The sequence below is a fragment of the Nothobranchius furzeri genome, chromosome 15 (genome assembly GCF_043380555.1).
Source record: "Nothobranchius furzeri strain GRZ-AD chromosome 15, NfurGRZ-RIMD1, whole genome shotgun sequence".
Taxonomy (NCBI): Eukaryota; Metazoa; Chordata; class Actinopteri; order Cyprinodontiformes; family Nothobranchiidae; genus Nothobranchius; species Nothobranchius furzeri.
The window spans coordinates 54,028,649-54,055,454 of NC_091755.1; the positions used below are offsets into that span (position 1 = coordinate 54,028,649).

At 43.7% G+C, this 26,806-nt stretch overlaps 1 protein-coding gene across 3 annotated transcripts in view; it reads right to left on the bottom strand.

The window, feature by feature from the left end:
* LOC107391254 (metabotropic glutamate receptor 4) overlaps positions 1-26,806 on the bottom strand; it is a 270,494-nt gene that overhangs the window by 220,980 nt on the left and 22,708 nt on the right. The window lies entirely within an intron of this gene.

Consider the following 26,806-nt stretch of genomic DNA (forward strand, 5'->3'; position numbering starts at 1 on the left):
TTCTGACAGCTTCCCCTGGATATTGAGCACTCACTCTCATTGCCAGAGGAAAATAGGGAGGAGCCAAGATGAGAAACAGGGTCATTAGCTTTAGGTGGAAATAGGTGTCTGATTGGGCTGCAGGGATCTTACTGAGAAGATGCACTTTGATCACAAGGACTCATGCAAGAAAACGTGTCTGTGAATTCTGACTGAAACTTTGCTAAAGATTAGTGCTGAAGCATTATTTGTCTTCTTCTGATGGTTTATTTCTGGATGAGAAAACAAAAGCTGGTCGCTGAGCCCAACAGGTGCTGTCTGTGCGCTAATCTTTGCTGTAATTCAGACTTAGTTTCTGATCGGTGTGGAAGAAGAAGAAAATATCATTTCTATAGTGCCTCTCAAGATAAAAATCACGAGGCGCTTAAACCACTCTAAAGAAGTCAACTCTTTAGTAGATTATCGGCTGAAGCATGCTGTGATTATATGATATTCATATGCTTATGACTTTTTAGCCAACATTGAGATTTTATTTCTGCAGATTTTTTTTTTTTGAAAATTGCAAAGAAGTACTCCTCCTTGAACCGTCACCTTATCGTGGTGGAGGAGTTTGAGTGCCCTAATGATCCTAGGAGCTATGTTGTCTGGGGCACTTAGTGCCCCTGGTAGGGTCTCCCATGACAAATTGGTCTTAGGTGAAGGGTGAGACAAAGAACGGTTCGAAGGATCTTTCATGGCGGTTAAAATGAAGAGTCGGAGTACCCGGCCCGGAGGGTTACCGGGGTCCCACCCTGGAGCCAGGCCTGGGGTTGGGGCCCGTGAGCGAGCGCCTGGTGGCCGGGCTTTCGCCCATGGGGCCCGGCCGGGCCCAGCCCGAACCGGATACATGGGCTCGTCCAACTGTGGACCCACCACCCGCAGGAGGAACATGAAGGGTCCGGTGCAATGCGAATCGGGTGGCAGACCAAGGCGGGAGCCTTGGCGGTCCAATCCCCGGACAAGAAAACTAGTTTTTGGGACATGGAACGTCACCTCGCTGGCGGGGAAGGAGCCGGAGCTTGTGGCAGAGGTTGAGCGGTACCGGCTAGATATAGTCGGACTCACCTCGACACATTGCATTGGCTCTGGAACCCGAGACCTGGAGAGGGGTTGGACACTCTACTTTGCTGGAGTTGCTCCGGGTGAGAGGCGGAGGGCTGGGGTTGGCTTTTTGTTAGCTCCGAGACTCTCTGCCTGTGTGTTGGGGTTTACCCCGGGGGACAAGAGGGTAGCTTCCTTGCGCCTTCGGGTCGGGGAACGGGTCCTGACTGTTGTTTGTGCTTATGGGCCAAATATCAGTTCAGAGTACCCACCCTTTTTGGAGTCCCTGGGACGAGTGCTAGATAGTGCTCCATCAGGGGACTCCATTGTCCTGCTGGGGGATTTCAATGCTCACGTGGGCAATGACAGCTTGACCTGGAGGGGTGTGATTGGGAGGAACGGCCCACCTAATCTGAACTCGAGCGGTGTTTTGTTATTGGACTTCTGTGCAAGCCGCAGTTTGGCCATAACGAACACCATGTTCGAACATAAGGATGCCCACCGGTACACTTGGTACCAGGGCAGCCTAGGTCACAGGTCGATGATAGATTTTGTAGTCGTATCATCTGACCTGCGGCCGTATGTTTTGGACACCCGAGTGAAGAGAGGGGCGGAGCTGTCAACTGATCACCACCTGGTGGTGAGTTGGATCAGATGGCAAGGGAACATGCCGCGTAGACCTGGCAGACCCAAACGCATAGTGAGGGTCTGCTGGGAACACCTGGCAGAAGAACCTGTCAAGACGGTCTTCAACTCCCACCTCCGGCAGAGCTTTGACCACGTCCCGAGAGCAGTGGGGGACATTGAGTCCGAGTGGGCCTTGTTCCACTCTGCGATTGTCGAGGCGGCTGTTGCTAGCTGTGGCCGTAAGGTGGCCGGTGCCAGTCGTGGTGGCAACCCCCGTACCCGCTGGTGGACACCAGAGGTTCGGGGAGCCGTCAGGCTGAAGAAGGAGGCCTACAGGGCGTGGCTGGTCTGTGGGTCTCCGGAGGCAGCAGACAGGTACCGGATAGCCAAGCGGGGTGCAGCAGTGGCAGTTGCCGAGGCAAAATCTCGGGCGTGGGAGGAGTTTGGTGAGGCCATGGAGAAAAACTATCGATCGGCTCCAAAGAGGTTCTGGCAAACTGTCCGGCGCCTCAGGAGAGGAAGGCAGCAACTCGCTCACACTGTTTACAGTGGGGATGGGGAGCTGCTGACGTCAACTGAGGCTATAGTCGGACGGTGGAAGGAATACTTTGAGGAGCTCCTCAATCCCACCAATGCGCATTCCGAGGAGGAACCAGAGCTGGGAGGCCTGGGGATGGACTGTCCGATCTCGGGGGCAGAAGTTGCTGAGGTAGTCAAACAACTACACAGCGGCGGAGCCCCGGGGGCGGATGAGGTTCGTCCTGGGTATCTCAAGGCTATGGATGTTGTAGGGCTGTCATGGTTGACACGTCTCTACAACATTGCGTGGTCATCGGGGGCAGTTCCTAGGGAGTGGCAGACCGGGGTGGTGGTCCCCATCTTTAAGAAGGGTGACCTGAGGGTGTGTTCCAACTATAGGGGGATCACACTCCTCAGCCTCCCTGGAAAGGTCTACTCCAAGGTACTGGAGAGGAGGGTCCGATCGATAGTTGAATCTCAGATAGAGGAGGAGCAATGTGGTTTTCGTCCTGGCCGTGGAACTGTGGACCAGCTCTATACCCTTGCAAGGGTGATGGAGGGGGCATGGGAGTTTGCCCAACCAATCCACATGTGTTTTGTGGATTTGGAGAAGGCTTATGACCGTGTCCCCAGGGGCACCCTGTGGGGGACGCTCCAGGAGTATGGGGTGGGTGGCTTTCTGTTAAGGGCCATTCAGTCCCTTTACCAGAGGAGCGTGAGTTTGGTCCGCATAGCCGGTAGTAAGTCGGACCTGTTCCCAGTGAGGGTTGGACTCCGCCAGGGCTGCCCTTTGTCACCGGTTCTGTTCATCACTTTTATGGACAGAATTTCTAGACGCAGCCGTGGTGTGGAGTGTGTCGAGTTTGGTGGCAGGAGAATCTCGTCTCTGCTTTTTGCAGATGATGTGGTCCTCCTAGCTTCATCCAGCTCTGACCTTCAGCTCTTGCTGGGTAGGTTCGCGGCCGAATGTGAAGCGGCTGGGATGAGGATCAGCACCTCCAAATCTGAGACCATGGTTCTCGACCGGAAAAGGGTGGCTTGCCACCTCCGGGTCGGGGGAGAGGTCCTACCTCAAGTGGAGGAGTTTAAGTATCTCGGGGTCTTGTTCACGAGTGAGGGTAGGAGGGATCGGGAGATCGACAGGCGGATTGGTTCGGCGTCTGCAGTGATGCGGACGCTGAGCCGATCTGTCGTGGGGAAGAGGGAGCTGAGCCAGAAAGCCAGGCTCTCGATTTACCGGTCAATCTACGTCCCAATCCTCACCTATGGTCATGAGCTTTGGGTAATGACCGAAAGAACGAGATCGCGGATACAAGCGGCCGAAATGAGTTTCCTCCGTAGGGTGGCCGGGCTCAGCCTTAGAGATAGGGTGAGGAGCTCGGACATTCGGGAGGGACTCGGAGTAGAACCGCTGCTCCTCCGGATCGAAAGGAGCCAGTTGAGGTGGTTTGGGCATCTGGTCAGGATGCCTCCTGGACGCCTCCCCGGGGAGGTGTTTCGGGCATGTCCTGCCGGCAGGAGGCCCCCGGGTCGACCCAGGACACGTTGGAGAGGTTACATCTCCAATCTGGTCCGGGAACGCCTTGGGGTCCTGCCGGAGGAGCTGGTGGACAAGGCCGGGGAGAGGACGGCCTGGAGCTCCCTAGTTGGGATGCTGCCCCCGCGACCCGGACCCGGATAAGCGGAGGAAGACGAGACGAGACGAGACGAGACGAGGCAAAGAAGTAAACACTAAAGCGCCCAACGCTGCAGTATGTTACGTGTCCAGTAGGGGCAGGCTCTAAAACAAATCAAGCTTTTCCAGACTGAAATGTAGTCAGTAGTGAATAAATAAAAACCTGTCAGGCCCCTCACCTTGGCTCAACGTAGTGAGCAGTGAGGTGGAGTGTAGCGTGTGACAGGACCCAAACGCCAAAGTGCTAGTGATGGGTGACGTCTTACACACAGTTCATCCAGGAACGCCGGCATGAACCTCAAAGGGAAACGAGCATCTGACGATGTTCCGGAAAGTAAAAGGAACGGGCATACTGTTAGGATGTTGCAGATGGTGTAGAGGAGCGCGGGAGCTCTGGAATCGCCCGGCGTGAGTGAGGAGCCACAATGATGAAACAGGTTGAGCTGTGGCCGTTCGACTAGAACTGGATTGGCGGTAAGGATCAGGGAGCCAGTGGACGAGGTGAGCGTGGAAGCTCTGGGCGTGCGACGTGAGGGAATGAGTTGACGCACTGGAAAAGTAAAAGTTAAACCAACTCAAAAACAGGCTACCGTGCTAGACGCCATTAACCAACCCAAAACGGGAATGCTAAGGCCACGGACAGAGAGCAATAACTGAGCCCCGATTTTTGTGAGAGACTTCCTGAAATAGAGTGAGCATGCCGTGGAGCGGTGGAAACTGGTGTGGGGAATGCTGGGAAGTGGAGTTGAGGTGGTGTCTGGTGTAAAGTGGATGGCTGGAGGATCACCAGGGAGGTGTCCAGGATGCATCCTAACAGATGCCCGATCCACCTCAACTGGCTCCTCTTGATGTGGAGGAGCAGCGGGTCTACTCCGAGCCCCTCCCGGATGACCAAGCTACTCACCCCATCTCTAAGGGACAGCCCAGCCACCCAGCGGAGAAAATTCATTTCACCCGCTTGTATCCCTGATCTCACTCTTTCGGTCTCTACCCAAAGCTCGTGACCATAGGTGAGGGTAGGAACGTAGACCGACCGGTAAATTGAGAGCTTTGCCTTCGGACTCAGCTCTCTCTTCACCACGACAGATCGGTAGAATGCCTGCATCACTGAAGACGCAGCTCCAATCCGGGTGCTGATCTCATGCTCCATTGTTCCCTCACTCGTGAACAAGACTCTGAGATACTTAAACTTCTCCACTTGAGGCAGGACCTCATTCCTGACCTGGAGAAGGCATTCTACCCTTTTCCAACTCAAGACCAAGACTTCATCGCTTCAAAATGACCTCAACAAGCTTGATTCTTCACCTTTGCTACAATTCTATGAAATATGACTGAACAACACAGCTGGTAAAATCCAGAAAGAAAGCCAAACCAAAGAAAAGAAATCCAAACAAGGGATCATTGGTGAGGATCTGCTAGTGGAGCAGCAGAGTGAAACAATGAATACTGGTGCAGGTGAGTGATTACTGACACAACAGGTGTGTGGAGTAAAGACTGGAAAACTGATGAAATGCAGCGGCTGAGAAAAAAATATAATGCTGAGAAACAAAACGAAATCCTAATAAATGACTGATCTCATTGTAGTAGAACTCTACCTGCTGAACAGGTAATCCACCTATTTGAATCAGATGGGCTGGAGCAGGGAAACAACTAAAACATGCAGGATGGTGGTCCTCGACAACCAGAATACGCTGACTTGTGATAGTATCGAATCAGGATCTCTACAATCTAATCTCTTCATTGATCTGTGTTAAAGTATCTGACCACACTCTGTGCTTGATCCCTGTTGACCTTTGAATCAGCCATAAAACAATGTCTGGCTAACATGTCTGAAGTAGGAACAGATTAAAGTTTTACATTTTTAAAGCTAGCACAGCTAAGAAAGTTTCTACAGAACAGCTGTGAGGATTCAGAGGAGGTAATACCGTTCTCTGGGTGGTCAGCCCATTTCTGTGGGTTTTTAGCTTCTTGGTGGCACGATTCACTCAGCCCTGCTAATACTACAATAAACACGAGGACCTGCAGAGTGTGCTGTGACAAATATCAGAACATCTCATAAGATTCTCGGAACATCTGTGCTGTACATAAGATATTAAAATGCTGAGAGTCTGCACCAGCAGATACTTGATCTCCAATCTGTTGGTGTTTTGGTTAATTTTCTAACATTCTGGTAAACCAAATAGAATTTTTAGATTTCTACCCAAACCAGCCAATGTTACTAGATGCATGAACATAATCCAGATGTGGACGCTCCACTCCTGACCTGTGGATGGATTCTAAATGCTTTAATTCAGGTTAGTGTTAGGGGGGCAGACACAGTTGGTCCATCTATACCCGACACTCACAGAAGACAGCTTTTTGGAAAACATCTGATTGTAGCATTGGGGTGTGAGGTAACATTCATAATGTCCATCAAAGCTGACGATGACAGTAGGAGACAGAGAATCATCACGTCATTTTATGTTTTGAAAAAATTCTGGAATCTGTAAATCAGTTGTTATCGGTGCTATTTTGAACTTCCCATGCCCTCGCTCAAGCTTGTTCTTTTAATAAACAGCTCTGCTCACATGTTGCTGCTAATAAAGGTCCCATGACGCCCTGTCTGTTTGCCAGAGGCTGTTCCGCTTTGCCCATGCATAATTGTACAGGTCTCTCTCATCCGCTCCCTGAAGCTCCCTTGGCTCAACACGAGAAATCACAGCAAGAGAACAAGGGCCACAACAACAAGACATATCATTAATCACCGAATCCAGAGGTTTTAGCCCAGGATTATCGGTCCCAAGGGAGGCTGAGTCCGTTCTGGAGTCTCCCATATGGTGCTGCAGCTGGAAGGAAATGTCAGTCTGGCTGCTCCTGATATAGTAAACTCTGCCCTGGTTGAGGTAATCTGCAGAGTGGATGAAAGGGCTGGAACATTGATTTCAGTTTACGAAGCAGGTGGGAGGAAAAAGGAACAGCAGAAAGTCAGAAAAGCTTTCAAAATTTCTATCCTCAAAGGACAGGAATGTAGTCAGACGGCGTGGCAGTGGCTGTGTGGGCACAGACAAAGACCCAGTCCGTAGTTAATTCTCTTTTTCAACTCTGATTATTACATATAAATTAAGGAAACACAAAAATAAGACATTATAGATCTAAATGAATGAAACATTCTTATTAAATACTTTGAATATAGATGAATGTGCTGACCACAAAATCACACAAAAATATCAGTGGAAATTTATCAGCATTTATCAACCAATGTAGGTCTGGATTTGGAGTCTCAAAATCAAAGTGGAAAAACACACTACAGGCTGATCCAACGTTGATACAAGTCAAAACGAGGCTCAGTGGTGTGTGGCCTCCACGTGCCTGTTTGACTTCCCTATTACACCTGGGCATTCTTTTGAGCAGTGCATATGCACTATGTGCACTCAGCACTAAGCTAAAAATTTGCGGTTGACTGTTTCTATTACTGGAAGGTATTGTGTTCCAGTCTGCACACGGGTGGATTCATTTAAGGTCTGAGACAAGAAGTACCCATTTTTGACCCCATCCCCTAAAGAGAAAGTGTCAACTGCCCCCAAGGCAGTTTTCTTGCCCCGCGTGATTAATAGTGAATTAATGAGATGGCAGGTCTTTGAACACATCATGGCCCTCACGTTGCCTCTGCATTATTAATGCCAGCACAAAGAGCCTGTTTAATGAACCAGAACTCTTTCCGCGGTTGTAGATTAGACATGCAGTTGGTGCAAAAGCTCAACCCTCTGAAAGCATCTACATTTAGAGCTTTTTCCCACTTGAGTGGAGGCTTGTGTGTGTGGGCGGGGTAAATCTTGGGGTTAGCAGAATAAATGACACCATGCACCAACATGTCTCAAGGTATGACTCTACCACTGACCAGTTCTGCTGTTGTTATAATTGATGCTTTTTATTCTGATTCATTTGTGTTTGTTTGTGTGGCGTTTCAGATGGACGTCACAAGCATCAGTATGTTTAATATCTCTCTGTTATAGTTTCTAATGTGTGAATCTGATTTGATGGAAGTAAATCAGTTATCGTATCACTCTTTGTCCTGAAATGTACAGCCATGCTTTTTCAGAAACACCTGATTTATCTTTACAGGTATTGTCAAGGTCAAAGTCAAAGTCAGTTTTATTTATAGAGCGTATTTACAGCAGCAAAGCTACGCCCAAAGGGCTGTACAAGGTACAGCAACTCCGCAATAAAAACCTAAAGTAAGATGAGTACACAACAGTCGCAATCTATAATAAAAACTGTTAAAAACCATTAAGATGCCCAAGTCAACCTGCATTAAAAGCCAAATAAAAAAAATGTGTCTTAAGAAGGGATTTAAAATGCTCTAGATTCTGTGTGGTCCTGATGTTGAGAGGTGGCTTGTTCCACAGTTTGGGACCAACCACAGAGAAAGCTCTGTCGCCGTGAGTCTTGTGGCGGGTTTTTGGAACTGTTAAAAGAGCTTGAGAGCTGTATTGTAACATAAAAAATGGTATTTACTGTTGTTTTTCCTTTTTTTTTTTTTGCATTGGCACATAAATATCAGTACTCAGAAAAGTCAAAAACAAAAAGCAACTCCATGAATCTTTCAGATTCACTCATCCGATGTTATAGTTGTTTATTCTCCAGGATGTCACATCAGTTTAATTTACGTTTCTTCCAAAACCGGCAGGTCTGAACCAGTTCTTGTTACAATTAAATAAAATTGCACTGAGGTGCTTTTTTTTTGGGGGGGGGGGGGGGGGGGGGTCCATCATTCCCTTCTCCTGTGATGAAACCAAATGATCTTCTTAAATGTTCACATTTTTGAGTGATGACTGTAATTTTTAGATCATCACGGTTAGGGTTAGGGTATGGCAAGGAGAAAAACATTTTACTCTCCAACTTTCATTCTGGAAAGTGTTAATTTTCGAGCTTGAGCCAACATCCTTTCCAGGACTGCTTGTTGCTCACTACCTTTCATGCTAGCGTTTTAAACTAACCTGTTGTGTTGAGACATAATGAAGTTAAAACCATTTTTGTGTTTGCCAAGGATGGCGGCCATGTTCAATTGGGCTGACATCATATAAAAGTCATCGCTGGGGGTGGTTTAGGACTTGGTATTTTGCTCAAGGATCCTTTAACACAGGGGCGGATTTAGGGGCTTAACACACACACACACACGCGCGCACACACACACACACACATGACACGCACTAATCAACATCATATATATTTGTCTTGTACCACATCATTTTTTATCTGAAGCTACATATTAAGCATATTCAGGGCAGAGTATTGTTCCTGTTAGTGTTTAGTGTGAGATGATAGTAAATATTCCCTTTCTTTCTGCAACAACTTTACCTGATAGTAAGCTAACTTTAGGCAAACCAGCAGCACAACAAATATTTTCAAATAAGACTCACAAACCTGAGTCAACACCAGTCTCATCAAAGCTGGGGTTCTGTCGCGGTACTTTTGGTCTAAAAACGTCCTTATGTCCATCTTCACTCATGCGTTTCAGGCAGAGAGTGTAGAAGAAGCTGGCTGCTGAAGGGCTTCTTCTTCAGTGGTGGAGGCTCAGGCAGGCTGTATACAAACTACTGCCAGCTGCTCCCTCTTTGTTGGACTTTGGTACTGCATGTTACTTCTACGATTTAGATCCGGAGCTTTTCATAAAACATTCGGGGCTTGAGCCCAAGTAGCCGGGCCTAACCCCGCCCCTGCTTTAACACATCGCTTGCCAGGACCTGGTTTTAACTGCTCACCTTCCAATCAGTGGATGACCACTCTACCCATTCAGCCAGAAGACTTTCTGAGAGTTTTATAAAAATCTGTTCAGCAGTGAGATGACAACAGGCAAACTGATGCACACAGGCAAGAGAAAGATCGTCATTCATGTTTCAGAAGCTGCGTGATTAGATTATAAGAGCAAGTTAGGGTGGGGTTAGGGTTAGGGGCAGATTATCAGGCATAAATTGGTCACTGAGATTCATTTTCTCTAAGTCTTTTCTGTTGTGATGCACATGGCCGACATCAACACATGTTTATCAGTTTTCTTGCACAAGATGACTGAAACAATCAGGTCATCTTCCCTTCTGTCAGGTTAGCAAAATATGATCGCATCAAGATAACGAAAGCCGTCTCATTATCTCTGCAGCTCTGACGGGAAGGAAGAGGGAGGGAGGAATCTGGCCTGTCAATCACTGTCAATGACCAGAGCTCTTTACTTGTTTCTGAAAGAGAAACTTCAATGTTCACAAGGTAATGAGCATCATTACATCATTTAGTTTTACAAATTCACTCACACGAAAAATAAGCTCACGTTTGGGGTTACAAAATCCACAGACACCCTGTGAATGATTCTTTTTCTACAAATGCTCCAATTTCCTTTACGGGGAAAATTAACATATTTTGTTTGTCATTCAAACCTAATTCTGCAGCATCTGTGTAATGAGATGCAGCAGCTTTGAGTGTGCAACAATAACCAGTTTCTAGGGGGAACGTTTCAGTACAAATGAATTCACAAAGCAGCAATTACTTTGACCAGCTGTTATTATCCTTTCAAACGGCAGCAATGTTGCGACAAAGGTAGCAATTAAGAAACATTCTCTTTAAAGACTGGCCTACGTTTCTGAAAAGCTTTAATTACAACCGAGAGAAAACCTGTTCTGTCTGCAAGCTCGCACTAAAGGTCCACGCTGCAGTAACCACTGGGAGGGCTGGGAAGGTTTCCACATCACAGTGATCATTTTAATTTTCTTACATAATAAGCATAATCAGAGCTCTTCAGTTTCTGTGGAACACGCTGGAGAAGAGTAAAACTCCTCTGTGTCAAACAATGATTTGTAATTGAATACAGAATAATCAGATGTGTTCAAATCTGCATTCACATGGGGGGGGGGGGGTCAATCTCACCCTTTTGTTGTTTTTTCGCACTTTATTAATAGACAACTGAAGTACAGAATGTCTGAATCGTGACAGGCACAGTGACAACAAAGAAAGTGCTACAAGCATTGTTGTTAAGCTCTTTGAAGTTGGACTGCTTTGTAATTTCTAAGCCTTAATGGGGTTTTTCTCCCTAAGCAGGCAAGATGCAGCAGTTTGTGCCTCTGTTCTGTCTTCCCACTGAACTCTGGAATCAGATCTGCTGCAGCGGATGGATCAACCAGACAACCAGTGTGTGTGTGTGTGTGTGTGTGTGTGTGTGTGTGTGTGTGTGTGTGTGTGTGTGTGTGTGTGTGTGTGTGTGTGTGTGTGTGCACGCGTCCCACTCTACTGAGTGCAGCACACACCTGGTTGATTGCTTGTTTTCATTTTATTCTTTACTTAAAATGAAATCACACTAACAGGTAAACATGATTCCTCCTAGAAAGGCGGTTGACTGATGAAGACACGCCCAGTGTCCAAACATTAATCATTGTCTTAATATTAATGCCAGAAAAACTGTAGATCAGCAAGTTTCTGTCCCTTTTTAAATTTATTTTTGGAGTGACTTTGTTCTTCATCCATTAAGACCCGCAGCTCGCTCTGGGAACTTTTGTCTCTTTGTCACATTCTGTCTCCAATCCGTCCATCTTAACTTTTTGGAGTCGGATCAGACAATAAAGCTAGGGACAGTACATGATTGATTGATTGATTGATTAATTGATTGATTGATTTCCAGATTTCACCTTCAATTCCTAATTGGGCAAAGTTTGTCCTAGTTGGGTACAATCATCATGGCTGGTTTACACAAAAACCAGTTAGTGTGTGAGGAGAACAGACCTGACCCTTCAAATGTTGCAGTTTGAACGTTTGAACGTTGTGGAGCCGACTTTTGTGGGACACAGTGAACAGCAAAAAAATCGTTAAATCTTGCATGTTTTGATTTTGTGTTTGTTTTTGTGTTTGTTTGTTTTTTGAGCAGATAGTTGAGACAGCAGCAGCAGAAAGCTGGTTGTCCATATTTGTTTTCTTCTGTAACTTCTGTTTCCTCTAACAAATCAAAGGCTGCTAGCCACCAACCAGCATGAGCCATCTCCCTCTCAAACGTTTGAGTGAGAGTTTGAGGTGTTTAGTTGGTAGTTATTGTCAGAAATGTAATAGTCTGATCCAGCCACAGTCAGTCCCTGCTGATACTTCCCTTAATAAACCAGTCCTGCAATATTTTTTTCATAGTTTCTAAACGACTGTGACGCCATTACTTCTGTTGCAGTTACTAATCTACTGACTTCATGGTATATTTAACCTTGAATTCAAGTTTTCAGTAAAAGTGCAGAAATAATAAAATATACTCAAAGCTCACACTTTTAAACAGAAAACAGTAAAAACAGTGGAAATGTGTCTGCAGGGGTTTGAGTATGTGGCTGTCTCTGGGGCAGTTTGGGGTTTTTCTTCAAGAGAGGCAGTCAGCTGACCTAGAACAACCTCAGTTTTTAAATCAGTCCCAGCTAAATGAAGATTATTGTAAAGACAACAGTTTTACTTCAAGAAATAAGAAGAACTGTATGATAAAAGAATGGAGTAAACACCATTGAGCAACACGGTGTGAAGGGATTGCAGTTATCTGAAAAGGAACTGCATCACATCGGTTTCTTTTTTAAGTTACACACTTTGCTAATGCTCAGAGGGTTTGGAAATGTGATAAAATTAAGGAACAGACATTCAGCATCTGTTTCCAAATCCACAGAGGACAGAGTCTTTCTAAAAGTTGAAAGTTTCATCTGACTCTTTCTGCGTTTGCAATAAAAGCCTCGTTCTCAGAGGGATACCGTGGAAGACCTCTTAACAAGCTGCAGTAGAACCTGAAGTTTAGGTCTGCATGTAGCATGGCTAACACTGTTGGCATGGCTTTCTGGTTATTAGCACGCTAACTGTAATGCAGTAGCAGTGAGAGGAGCAGCGAGCTAATGTGCTCACTGCGACCTTTCCCCGTGGCACTGTTAGATGAACTCTCACTGCCTCTTTAGCTTTTCTCACCTCTGAGAGTGCCGCTCGAGTGACCGTCAAGTCCCCTCCATCTTCATCTTTTTCAGAAATGAAAATGATTGTCCAGGCCTGCTGTACTGTGCAGCTTTCAGAGGATTTATGATGTACATCAGAGGAAAAAAATGTGGAGCTTTTTAAGCTCAGAAATTCTCACAGCAAAATGCATTTTACTAATATTTGATCAAACTCCTCTTTGAACAATGTCCTCTCGTGTCAAGTGCGTTTGAGGCATTTTTGAGCTCTACCTACATTTACTGAGGCAAGAAGCCTTGACCCAGAAAATGGAACAAGTCCGCACACATGTGGGTGCTGTCTCGGTCTCTGGGTGACATCACAGTTTTTAACAGGGATGTCAAATCATGTTCTCAGCAAGGAGCACGGCCTTTGTAATGACCTTCACTACCTCTGACAGTGTTGCCGGGTCCTCAGCTTTATTTTTTTTATGATGCAAGGTTGGGTTTGTCACTAAAGTGTAGTTGTGTATTTGCGTTAGTTCCAAAAAAGCTCTTTGCCTGTCTAAATGGGAATAAATTGTGCGGTTTGTATTTGCCCTGAATCTGTCAAAACCCGATTCCCCCTCATCCTCACGGGTGACCGGCAGTCAGTGAGATAAATCAAAACAGTGTGATTGCAGGTTTATGCTGAGATTGGCATAATATAGATAAAAAAACACAAAAAGTGGGTTAAAAGACTGAATTTCTCTACAAGAGGAAACATTTTAAAGGTCATGAGCAGCAAGAACAGGTTTAAGTGTGGCACAGCTAAAGGAAGTTACCACACTGTTTTAAAGGTACAATATGTAAGAAGTCAGCAATGAAATGATCACTATATTTATCAACTACAAAAACATCTGAAGACATTTTTATTTACACAAGCTTTTCCAAACTGATTGATATTGCTGTTGTTTTACCATGTGTTAACTTAGCATTGTATGGTTTTATGTATTTTTATAAGTTTTATTGATTGTTTTAAATTTTTCTTTAGATTGTTTCTTATTTCATACTGTCGCACTTTGGGATTTCATTGAAATGTAAAGTGCGTTACAAATAAAATCCATTATTATTATTACTATTATTATTATTATTATTATTATTATTATTATTATTATTATTATTTTCACTTGTCATCTAGAGTTTTCTGATGCCGATCTGACTAACTGGCAACCGCCATGAAACCCACGGAACAGGAGTGAGAAGGTGACTCGTGTGTTTTGAAAAGGGGCTGCAGTACCCAAATATGACCACGGTATGTTGGTCTTCCTTCATTCTTACGTAATGCACCTTTAAATAGGCTGTTTGTAAACGTGCATTTATTGACATTTTCACATATTTTAACACATTAAGATAAAGCAATTTCTAGCTTTTAATTTTAACTTGTTCTGCTTCTTTTTAGATGATTGCATCAATAAAAACACTTTTTAAGACAAATTGATTGTGGTGATTTTGTTTAATCAGTTACATGTTTGTGATTTCAAGTATTTTTACAAGATTTTAATAAGTACAAGTCAAAATTATGTGATTAATTCTCAGACATGGATGAAATGTTGTAACTCATAATATTCCGACATTCTTTGGAAACACTAATGCTGTGTAATTCTTATTTGAGACATTTATGACCATTTCTTGCATTTAAAGGTGGAATAAAGTAATTATTATTTTAACAGACATTGTATGTCTATAAACTCTGTGCTGAATGTGGAAGATTACTCACCTGCACAGGCCTCCGACTCTGTGTGTAACAGTTTTCTTCAATTTTTTATCGACAAGGTGGCGATACTGCGAGACGCCCTGCCTGAATCTAGTATGTTTAGCTCCTCTACGTCTTTTGAGGAACGGCTGGTCTCTTTTCATCGGGTATCACTTGCGGCGTTCACCAGTCTGTTTAAAGAGGCTAAACCTAGTGGTTCACCAGAAGATATTTCACCCCCGCGTTTGCTTAAGGAAGTTTTTCAAACAGTTGCACCACTGATTTTGCACATAATCAATAACATTTTTGTACCGACAGATTTTAATAAAACAGTTATTCACCCACTTTTTAAAAAAACCTGGGTTGGATGCTTCCTTACCAGTGAATTATAGGCCAATCTCCATGCTCCCTTTTTGGGTAAGATACTTGAAAAATGTGTCTATACTCAACTCATGGACCCCTTTAAGGACTTTGATATTTTAGAGACCCTCCTATCAGATTTTAAAATGTTGCATAGTACCGAGACTGCCCTTATCAAAGTCTTTCATGACATTATTTTAGCAACAGACGGTGGCAGTCCAGTGCTGCTGGTCCTATTGGATCTTACAACAGCTTTCGATACCGTAGACCATGAAGTGTTGCTCCATCGCCTTGAACATTATGTGGGAATTTCTGGGCAAGCCCTAAATTGGTTTAGATTATATTTACGTGACAGGATGGTTTGTGTGAGGATGGGTGGTTTCTCATCGGGCTTCTCACATCTGCCTTGGGGGATACCACAGGGTTCAATACTGGGACCCTTGCTGTTTTCAATTTATATTCTCCCATTGGGTGACATTTTACGAAAGTTTGGAATTGGATTCCATCTCTATGCTGACGACTGCCAATTGTACTTACCTCTAGGTGGCGCCGGTGATCACACGATAAAATTTTTTTGGATTGTCTGGCAGAAATTAAGATATGGTTGGCAGAAAACTTCCTGTGTCACAATGGGAAAAAAACAGAGGCACTGTTGTTTGGTCCGAGTGGACATGTTGATTTTTCAAACGTAGACCGCGGTGAACTGAACTCCTATTTGGGTGTTTCAGCTGTCAACCTTGGCTTGAAGATGGACAGTTTATTCTGCATGGATGCTCATGTGGGTGCTGTAGTATCCTCTTCATTTTATCATTTAAGACGTTTGGCTAAAGTAAAGCCGTTTATATCTAGACGTGACCTTGAGACTGTTGTTCATGCTTTTATTACCTCACGACTCGACTATTGCAATTTCGTTTTATTTGGTGTAAGTAAGGGTACTGTAAACCGGCTGCAGCTTGTCCAGAATGCTGCAGCAAGATTCTTGGACAACTAAAGGAAGCATGAACACGTGACACCAGTTTTGGCTGCTCTCCACTGGTTGCCTGTTGATTTTAGAATTTGTTTTAAACTTATTTTAATGGTGTTTAAGGCGCTGAATGGTGTGGCTCCAACCTATTTGACGGAGGTGCTGAAAGCCTTTTGTTCCGGCCCGGTCACTCCGCTCTGAGAACCAGCTGCTGCTTGTGGCTCCTAAGGCCAAATTGAAGTTGAGAGGGCACAGGGCGTTCTCTGTTGCGGGTCCGAAACTGTGGAACGCACTGCCCCTAACTATTAGGGGCTCTCCATCAGTAACAGTTTTTAAAATGAGGCTGAAAACCTACTTTTATGATCTGGCTTTTAATTCTGTGGTTTAGCAATTGTTTATGTTTTACATTTTGTGATTCTTATTTGTGGTTTTAATTATGTCTGTGGCGCTATATGTTTTATTGTTTTATTCTTTTGTTGTACAGCACCTTGGAGGCATGCTCATGCCTGTAAGGTGCTTTATAAATAAAGGCTGAGTTGAGCTGAGTTGAGTATGTAGTAAACAGCAGTTATAGGAGCTGGCATGATAACCATTATTGATTTGTAGACTGAAGGAAAGGACTGCAGGGACAACAGGAGAACAGCTTTCCTAAAAGTTCAGATTACTTGATTATTTTAGACAAAAGTCTATTAAGTCAGAATTAGAAAAAGGTTGTGGTTTGAATTTAACTCAAGTTCAAATTCACCAGATGTTTTACAAATGATGGATTTACATTTCTGTCGCCTGTTTCCACAAAGGGACATCTGCTCCTTTAAGCACTCCCAATCAAACAGTGTCTCACTGAGCTGCAGTTTGCTTACATTTAATGAGGTATTATGCATGCATTTAAATGAAAACCTGCCTGTCTTTATGTGAATTTCTGCAGTGGCAAAAGTGTCTGATTCTCAAAGAGCTGTGCTGTTTGTGATATGCTTTAACAAGAAATATTTACCGTCCCCTGAGAGGTAGCATTATTTGTGTCTCAGGAAAAAGAAATTGAGGAAAAGGAGTGATCTGTAAGAAAAGTGTTGGTACAAAGACAGATCAGGCAGGGACCAGAAAGGTTTGACCATCCCCTTTCTACTGACGAGTAAGTAACAGACTGTTTCAGCTGCAGTAAATGACATTGAACTGTTAAAGCTGTAATGTTAAATCTGCAAAACAAGCTAGCCTTTAAACACAAACATGGAAGAAAACTCACCCCTCTCATCGACTTCCATCCCTAATGCCCGGACCACACTGTGCGGTTTTGGGCTGTGGCACAGGACTGCTTGTGCCAAACTGTGAGATCTCTAGAGGTGGCACGCTTTGTGGCGCAAGATTGTTGCGGCCTTGTTGGTAAATCTGGGCTCAAGATTGGTATTTTTATTTTTGGTAATAAAATCCAATAATTACCTGAATCAGTGTGTGCAGTATGGGACAAGAATGTGACATCTGAGGTAACATATTTGTTGTGTTGATTTGCAATGACTGGCAAAGATTAATCCTGATGTTTTCCTCCTGCAGGAGGAGGTAGAGGTGATCTCAGAGTATTTGTCAGCTAACAAATGTAAGAACCCCATGGATCACTTATCGTCCTACATTTGGCTCAGGAAGAGGAATAAATATGATCTTTGTTCAGGTGGTTCCATCACTCTTTTCTAATTGAATTTGTCTTCAACGCTTCTGTAAAACATTTACATTTGGATTTTTAGATATCTCCTCTGTTTAAGATGAACGACTCAAGTGTAAATTCCTGAGTTGCACTATTGCTCATAGTGTTAGTGCCTCCCCCTCACGACTGCGAATGATCCTCATTCAACATGAAGGATGGAAGACGAGCTCCGACCAACTCTTGTTGCCCTAACACACAAAAAGACTGTTCTTATCTTTGCTGCATGGAAACAAACAAGCACAAGGCTTGTTTTCTTTAATTCCTTCACAGAATCTGAGTATTACATTCATGCCTTTGTGTTTTGTTTTCCTCAGCCACCAACACAGTTGCCTAATTAGCTCGCTGAATACTTGGGTACATTTAGAAGAGATTTGGCAGAAACCTGCTAAGATGTTGAAAGGCATCCTGTTGGAATTAAAATGAAATAATGAGCTGAAGTCGTCAGTGTAAATGTGTTCCTCCTAATCCTAATTCATCAAACACTCAGATGAAAGTTGTTTCTGAGTCACACAGAAAAGTCTCCTGAACCACCAAGCTTGACTTCCTTTATGTGAGTTTCAGCCGAAATGACTTGTCTACTACGTGAAATCACCAGGTGTAATCTGAAAATACATTTTCTGACTGGATTAGATTATATGTGCCAAGCGATGTTCCCAAACTCTTAGAACCAAACAGTTGAAAGAAGTGAAAAGTGGATCTCGAGGGAACTGCGTCGGAAAATCTGTATCATTGGAGCTTTGCATTTCCAACTCCATAGATTCTCGCCGCGTGACGTCTCAGAGCGAGAGCGCTGCTGTTTTTTTATTTGATATTTCCTATGAGTTGCACCGTGTGATGATCAAAGATAGAGACAACCTTAAAGATGTCTTCCTGAATTTCCACATGGAGGTGTCAGCAAGGGAAAGTAGGATAAAATAAAAGGGTAGGAGGAGATTACAGGGAAAACAGACGTAGCAGAAATAAAGAGTGGGTGGGGCAGTAGGGGTGGGGCTCACCATCCCAGACCATCAGACCGATAACTGATTGAAACTCATAGATATGAACAATTTCGGAGTTCTGTTTCCAGACAATAAGCAGGACATGGAGGGTCTCTGATACAGCTGGGTCTCCTTACTTCATCAGCTCAACTGGGAGCTGTGTTTTACATTTTTCTAAAGTAAAATGTCTGCAGTTATGCATTTCAAAACATGTGACATTGAGATATATACAAAACAGGCTCTAAAACTGCATTTTCCTGCTAAATGTAATACTTCTTTACCTTTGTTTTATTCAGTGGAATGTCCCTACATGTCTTACATGGTGCATGTACCTCACTTCCTGTTAGTAAAACAAATCTAATTTGTGTTTTTTAATTAAATGTGGTTTTTAGAAGTCATGATAACTGCCCCATCAGAACGCGCCATGACCAAAATCTAACATGGTTTGGAAACTGAAGTGTTTGCTTATTGGACTCATGCTGATTTGATTCAGCCAGTATTCTTTACAAAAATCAAGCTTGGCTTTTTAAATCAGCTGTCTCGAAATTTGATTTTCTTCTGGAGACACTGTAGAATAAAGTCTCATTTGTACCAAGAGCAGAATGATCATGGATTTGGGTTTGTGCGGCTTCCACAAAGTTCGAAGATCACTGAGTCCAGTCACCATTTACGCAGGACTGTAGATTGGGATGCAGAGCTGCAGAATCATTCTGCATGGTTGCTACTTTTTCCAGGCACCGCATGCGGATCATCATGAAATTGATACAATCAAGCGCTGCAGAATCAGAGAAACCACTAAAACATAATGAATAGGGGGCTCACGAGGAGCAGGGATGCCAACAGGAACATTACGAAGGTACGGACCAACAGCGAAGCCAAAGATGTACGAATGGCTTGCTTGTCTTTTGGTAACGGGGCAAGACCTCAGGAAACTGAGCCAAGGTGCCATCTTGTAGCTTTTAACATGCAAAAGTAGCAGGACTCTGGATACAGCTACAGCTTTATGAAAAAGTTCACCAGGTCAGTGATCAAATGCAAAATTGTGTTTCCTCAGAAAAAATGTAACTTGCACTTGATTATTTATCTGGAACATTTCAGCAACACCTGAAACGTTTTTAAATTGTGGTAACCAGTACATGAATTATGCTGATTTGAAATGAGTCCTAAGCCAGTTTTCATCCGTTTCATGACTTATCAGGAAATAACGACTTGCTGCATCATGAAACAAAATGAATTTCATGTAGCTCTCGTGCTCTATGCAGAACAGTGTTTCCTCAGGAAGTGGGATGATGGAAAAGCATTATTACATGAGATGATTGTGGTGGTCCTGCAGCTTAAGGACATGTAATTACAGAATATAAAACTATAAAGGCGTTCAGACTGTAGAGAATGGCAGAAAATGGAAATGAAACAGATTTATTGGCATGTAGGGAAACCAGCTGCAACCTGAGGACTCAGCAACCCAAACAGCACATCACACAGAGGTGCTGCAGAGATCTTAATCATTTATTACATTTATTTAGGGCCTTAAATAATCCTAAGTAGATGCCATTCAGTTCAGACTTGTACCCTGATGAAAATAAAACCAGTTAAATAAAATTGCATCTACTGTAACTGATGCATTATTATTATTATCATTATTATTATTAGACATTTACCACTAAACACTTCTCCAAATTTAGCTCTGATAGTTAAATATTTGTGCCTTTGTTCTTTTATGTTTTTATTAGTTTTTTTTGTGGGTTTTTTTTTGTCTCTTATTGGGATTGTACCGTGGGGCAGTGGTTAGAGCTGTTGCCTTGCAGCACGGAGGTGCTGGGTTCGCTTCCCAGCCTGGGATCTTTCTGCATGGAGTTTGCATGTTCTCCCTGGGTTCTCTCCAGGTACTCCGGCTTCCTCCCACAGTCCATAAAAATAACTATCAGGTTGGCTGGTCTGTCTAAATTGTCCTTAGGTGTGAGTGTGTGTGTGCATGATTGTTTGTCCTGATGGATGGATGATCTCTTATTTGGATATTTTGTCTCCTAGATTTTAGGACATCCCGACAGATTGAGTATCTACTGTGGGGCTGAACCGACGGTTTACCGGAGCACAGCCTCAGCCTCTCTGAGCGCTGCTTTCCTGCTGCAGGAGTGTGTGTATCATGTGTGGAGGAATGTTTGACCTTCCCTAAAGAATAAGGCCTCCAGCTGTTTGCAGGCTGAAGTAGGGAGGTTTCTGCTTCACACGCTGCACTCAGCAACATCTCATAAAGGTTTCATGCTGTTGTGTGAATGTGGAGTTCACAGTTGCTCTTTGTTCAGTGTTTATGGGGTTGCAGCAGATCTAGCTTTGCTGTGTGTTATAATCCTAAGTTATTAGAACATTAGGAAAGGAGGATGTTCCCAGCATTAGTCCACTTGGTGCTATAAAGATGCCTTAGTGTTTGGTTTTTGTTAAGCAATTGAATCAGCCAGCCTCCGTAAACATTTGCTTGCATTCAGCAAATTGCAGTAAAATTATTGCACGCTTCATTTGTTTTAAATGATCCATATAGCAAAGCATGTTTAAAAACTGACCTCATGACTCCTAAAATGCAGCTTTTGCTAATTAAAACGGTTATTTAGGCCACATGTTAGGGATTTACAACAGACTTTACAAACAATGCTTTAACTGAGAGTGACAGCTCTTTTTTAGAGAAACTTTCAGCCATTTTTCATTCTTATCAGTTGACGCTGCAGCGCCTGCTACGCCATCGCTTTGACTGTTGAATCTGCAGCAGTGCAGTCATGTATGTCTCTACCACAGACTTTATACATTTGTTCCACTTTGTTTTAGTGACAGATCAACATGTTCCTATGTTCCATGCATCTCCATCCCCAAAGATTAAAAACGTTAGTCTGTGTGAGACGGGTCAGATCATTAGCATGCATAAAGCAGAGAAAACAAGGAGATTGCAGAAACGACTAAAACTGGGTTAAGAACTGCCCAACACATTATTAAAAACTGGTCTGAGTCCAGATGGACCCTGTTCCAGAGTCCAGCTGACTACCTGAATATCCTGAATGACCAGGTTATTCCATCTTCCCTGATGACACGGGCATATTCCAAGACGACAATGCCAGGATTCATCTGGCTCAGATAGTGAAAGAGTGGTTCCGGGAGCATGAGTCATCATTTTCACACGTGGATTGGCCACCACAGTGTGCAGACCTTAACCCCATTGACAATCTTTGGGATGTGCTGGAGAAGGCTTTGTGCAGCGGTCAGATTCTACCATCATCAGTGTAAGATCTTGGTGACACATCTATGAAACACTGGATGGAAATAAATCTGGTGACGTTGCAGAACTAATGGAAACAACGCCACAGCAACGGTGTGCTGTAATCAAAGCTAAAGGCGGTCCGACAAAATATTAAAGCGTGACCAGAAAGTCTGTGGTGTTGTCTGAAATCCAGTCCTTATTCTACCCGACCATGAAAGGGTAAATGCCCTGTATTTGATGTCACACACACACACACACACACACACACACACACACACACACACACATAGGATGGTAAGGAGGTACAATGTAGCCACAGCTGCCCTGGGGCTCAATGACCAAAGCGAGGGTGCTCTACACTGTCATCACTGGTCCCTCTGACCAACACTCTCTGGTTACGGAGCAGGCACTTCACTCCTCTGCCTCCATCACCCCAGTATGACTACTGTCGCAATAAATTAGCTTATTTTCCAACATTACCAAGTTTTCATCCCATAAATCTGTCTGTTTATTATGTCCAGACTTGCTAGTTTAAAAGCTGCAGGTCTACTCACGCTTCACCAGCCATCTGGCCTCTTCTCTCATTTCCTTCCTGTGTTGCACCAATAACATCTAAACTTGGTGACTATATTTGTTGAAGTGTTAGAGGATATGATTGATTTACTTTACTTTAACATTCTCTAAGCTGCTGCTTCAGCTGGTTTGTCTCCTTCAGAGGAGAAAAAACACATGATGAGTAAAAAGTTTAACCAAAAACATCAATAAAGGAAAAAGGCACATTTTGTGCCTTTTTTCACAAAGAACCGATGATGAACCAATTATGAGCTGATGGAACGGCAATCCTGAAGTAATGGATCAACTCATCAACTAATGGTCAACTGATTTATGATGGATTGTTGAAGATAGTTCTGATAGAAAATAGACGGAAAAATACTCAGTTCAGAAAATCACTGCGTCAACCTGATGAGGAAATATAAAATCAACATTGTTTTACTGAACAATCACGATAATAAATCAGTCTATTAAGTGCCAACCACAGCCTTAAGACATTTGTTGAACGTGCCCAAGTCCATACTTATGACAGCACCATGTGAGCACCTGTGTGCATACACACGCTTGTTTATGTAAGGCTTCTCTATAGGCGCGACCAATAGAGAGTGTGAGGGGCCACAGATCTGCCCCCAAAGATGTGTAGGAGATGGAAGGAGCTCCAAGTCCAAGAGATCCAGGAGCTGCCCCAGAGCGCAGGGACCCCAGGGAGACTGCGACCAGAAAAGCCCTTGCTCCCCTCGAGAGGCGCAGAGGATCGCCCCGGGGGGCCACAACCAGCAGCCGGCAGAGTCCCGGGAGATATCAGCGGCAAGCCCACAGGCCCACCCGCAGCTTCCCACCCCCAAGCCGGCCGTGCCCGGAACCCAGCGACCCGGGACCCAGGGGCGACCACCCCCGCCGGGGACCCAACAGAGCCCAGGGACTCAGATCCCACCAGGTGACCTCCAGCTGACTTCTGTGTCCTCAAGCAGATGCATAAAATCTTTTTTACCACAGAGAACAACTTACAAGGTATTCATCCCTTCTAGAAAAAAGTGCATATGTATTAAAAAGCAAGTAAAGTTTACCTTTAACTAAATGTGTGGTAGTCATGAACTAATCCTGACAAATAGTCAACTAGCCACGAACAACTGAACTATTAATGAACTAGTGGTGGAACAATTATGACTTACCGTAAATCCTCTAATACAGGCCTGTATTCAATTAACTGCCGGGTCTCATATTTTGGCTGGTGTCGGAGTCGACGGAGGTGAATAATGGCCGGTTTCTTATTGTGGCTGGGTGGAATGTGGTAACAAGCAAGTACGGGGGGCGGTTGTGTCATCGTCTCACTTTTGATTTGCCAGTGATAGACCACGAGGGTAACTTTAACCGTGCGGAGACGAAGAGGAGGCGAAAATATGATATCAAGTTCAAAGGGAACGTGCGCTGCAGAACACTGGGCAGCAATAGGGGTTGCATGAACTAGTCGACTTCACTATAGTGACTTTTTATGCCTGTCATCGACTAGTCGCTGTCACGTGATAATGACCGGCAAGATGCAGCCCTCGGAAAAGACAGCAGCCTGCTGTCAGCAGGTGACAAGCTCCTGCGCTCGGGGGGGGGGGGCAATGCGCTTTGCCAGAGTGTAGGTACTGACACACGATCGTTCATGTCGGTTCATTTCCTTTAATGTTTTCTGTCTTTTATTTGCGCCTGATGTGTTTCGCTGCTGTGGAGTGGGGCGCATCACCTTGTCCTCCGGTGACGCACCGATCACTGATGCGGCCGCCAAGCAGGGAGCACTGTGCTGTTTTTGCGGTCGGTAGATCTGCCTCCTGAGCACGGCCACAGTAACAATCAGGTGTCGCCACCTCAAAAACTAATTTAACACGTGATCGTTCATGTCGGTTCATTTCCTTTAATGTTTTCTGTCTTTTATTTGCGCCCGATGCGTTTCGCTGTGAAGCGGGGCGCATCACCTTGTCATCCGGTGACACACCGATCACTGATGCGGCCGCCAAGCAGCGAGCACTCCGCTGTTTTTGCGGCCGGTAGATCTTTTAGAACTGTGAATATATATGAACCCAGGTAGCAGTTTTTCTTTAGGATTGAGAGGAGATGCAGGAAGATAATAAACAGACAGAACAGAAAAATAGTCAAATAAAAACAAGTTAGTTTTTGTACCTGGTGGTTGCAACAAACAGACACCATTGAAGGTAATCAGAAGTGAGGAACAGAAAATGAAATAATTATTTTAATGTTTAGAGCAGCAGGAACTCTGAGAGGCTGCAGGCGCATCAGTGAGTTTGCGGCTGCTGCGCAGGGGGACGGGGGAGATGACTGAAGCAGAAACTACCGTTGTTAAAAGAAATGTGTTTAACTTTGAAAATGTGGGCGCAATTTTAATTGTCAAAAACTCCAGCGAACCATTAGTTCATTTTGCTCAAATAGAAATAGAGGCCTGCCTCTAATACTGGCCCTCCTTCCAATAAAGGCCTGGAGCTTGATGCGCTTGAGTCAAATACAGGCCCGGGTCTGTATTAGAGGATTTACGGTAATCATGAATTTAATGTAATCTAACCGTGCACTAACCATCGTGATAAAGCAGCCGTAAAGAACTCATGAACTACTGAGTGAACTGGTGAAATAGTGAAAACCGTTTATTCAGAGCTTATTTATTAGGAAAATTCTTTAACAGCCGAGTTACCATCAGTTCATTATTAATTTATCCTTAGTTCCTCATTAACAAACCTATTTTCCTGGCCCTTATTTACCATAAGGATTTATGATCAGTCTGATTCAAATATGGATCTCCGCCCTGTTCTGTTAGAATATTTGTGCTCATAAAGATGAAATCCATGATATCTGACCTGATTTATGTGATCATTTATGCAGAACTGACTTCAGCCTTAGCACATCTGTGGAAGAAACAACAAGGTTGCTTTGCCTGCTTAATACACAGTTTAAAAACAAACAAATTAATGCATCTGCCAGCTGAAAATGGAGAATACCATAGAGTGAGAGAGAAAAAAGTCAAGTCTTTTGCCTTTTAACAAGCACAGCAAATAGTTCTGTCTTTGTGGAACCTCTGAAAATCCAGGCTCAATCCATTAAACTGGCAGACTGGTACTGCCCTCGGAGCTTCAAAGCCAAAGTATATTCTGATGCTCCCCCGAGGCTCTGATCCAGCGCCAGAAGAGGGGAGCTGTGCTGCTTATCCTGCAAGACTTATAGCAAGTTGAAGATGCTGAATGTCCCAGATACCAGTAATACAAGACTCACTTTCAGTTCAAGCAGAGGATCGCTAAAGCAACAACGCATCTCCACAGAGAAGCTCATTATCACCCGGGATAACAGTATTTACTTACTTTACGTTAGATCTTCCAGTTTGGGGTTGTAACACAGATTTGTGTGAAAAAGGGAGAAAATGCAATGTGACTTTTAATGCAGCATCAAAAGTTTACTCGACATTAAAGCCTGTTGAGGGTTTAACTGCTCTGCCATTTTCCATCACTGTGTGGGTGGAGACACACACTGGCTTGGGTTCAGCCCTGTGCACTCCCAGCCAACCTTTCAACATGACAAGTGAAGCTGTACCACCAACAGGAATATTTGAACCATTTCTGCATAATAAAGGCAATGTGAGCAGAGCATACAGGAAGTCCTCGTCACCTCATGGACCTCTGATGATTCATCCTCTCCTGCACATGTGGTTTGCTTTTATAAAATGATTGTATTCATTTCTGATCAGTCGGTCTTTTGGGATAAAGCAACCAGACATTTTCCCTCTGAGTCTCTGCTTTACATCTCTGGGTTTTCCTGGGAGGTACCTGGGTAAGGGTAAGGGTTCGGTTAGGAGTGCAGCAACCCTTGTGTAGGCTTAACTCCTTATAAAACAATTAGCAACAACGAGAATGGGAGACATGCAAATAAAGTGTTCAGGGTTCATGACATTAAAGTTTCCAAAGTACAACTATATACATGTGTGTACATGTACATAAAGCTGAATCTATTTGTTTAGGAACGAGGTACATTTCTATGATTATATTGGTTGTATTGTAGAAGATTGTGTTGTAACTTATCTTAAGGAACTTTTCTGTGTTTATTCAATCATATTGTCATGATAAAGTAGGTGTGTGTGTGTGTGTGTGTGTGTGTGTGTGTGTGTGTGTGTGTATGTATATATATATATATATATATATATATATATATATATATATATATATATATATATATATATATACATATAAATGTACATATATATATGTATATATATATATATATATATATACATATAAATGTACATATATATATATATATATATATATATATATATATATATATAAATGTACATATATATATGTATATATATATATATATATATATATATATATATATATATATTACTTTTTCTGCCATTTATTTTTCTAAGTGTTCAGACTATAGTGTTGAGGGTCTGCCCTCATGAGAAATTGCTACTCAGTATTTCCTCCAAAAGACTGTGCCAAAAACGCCCTGAAGCGTA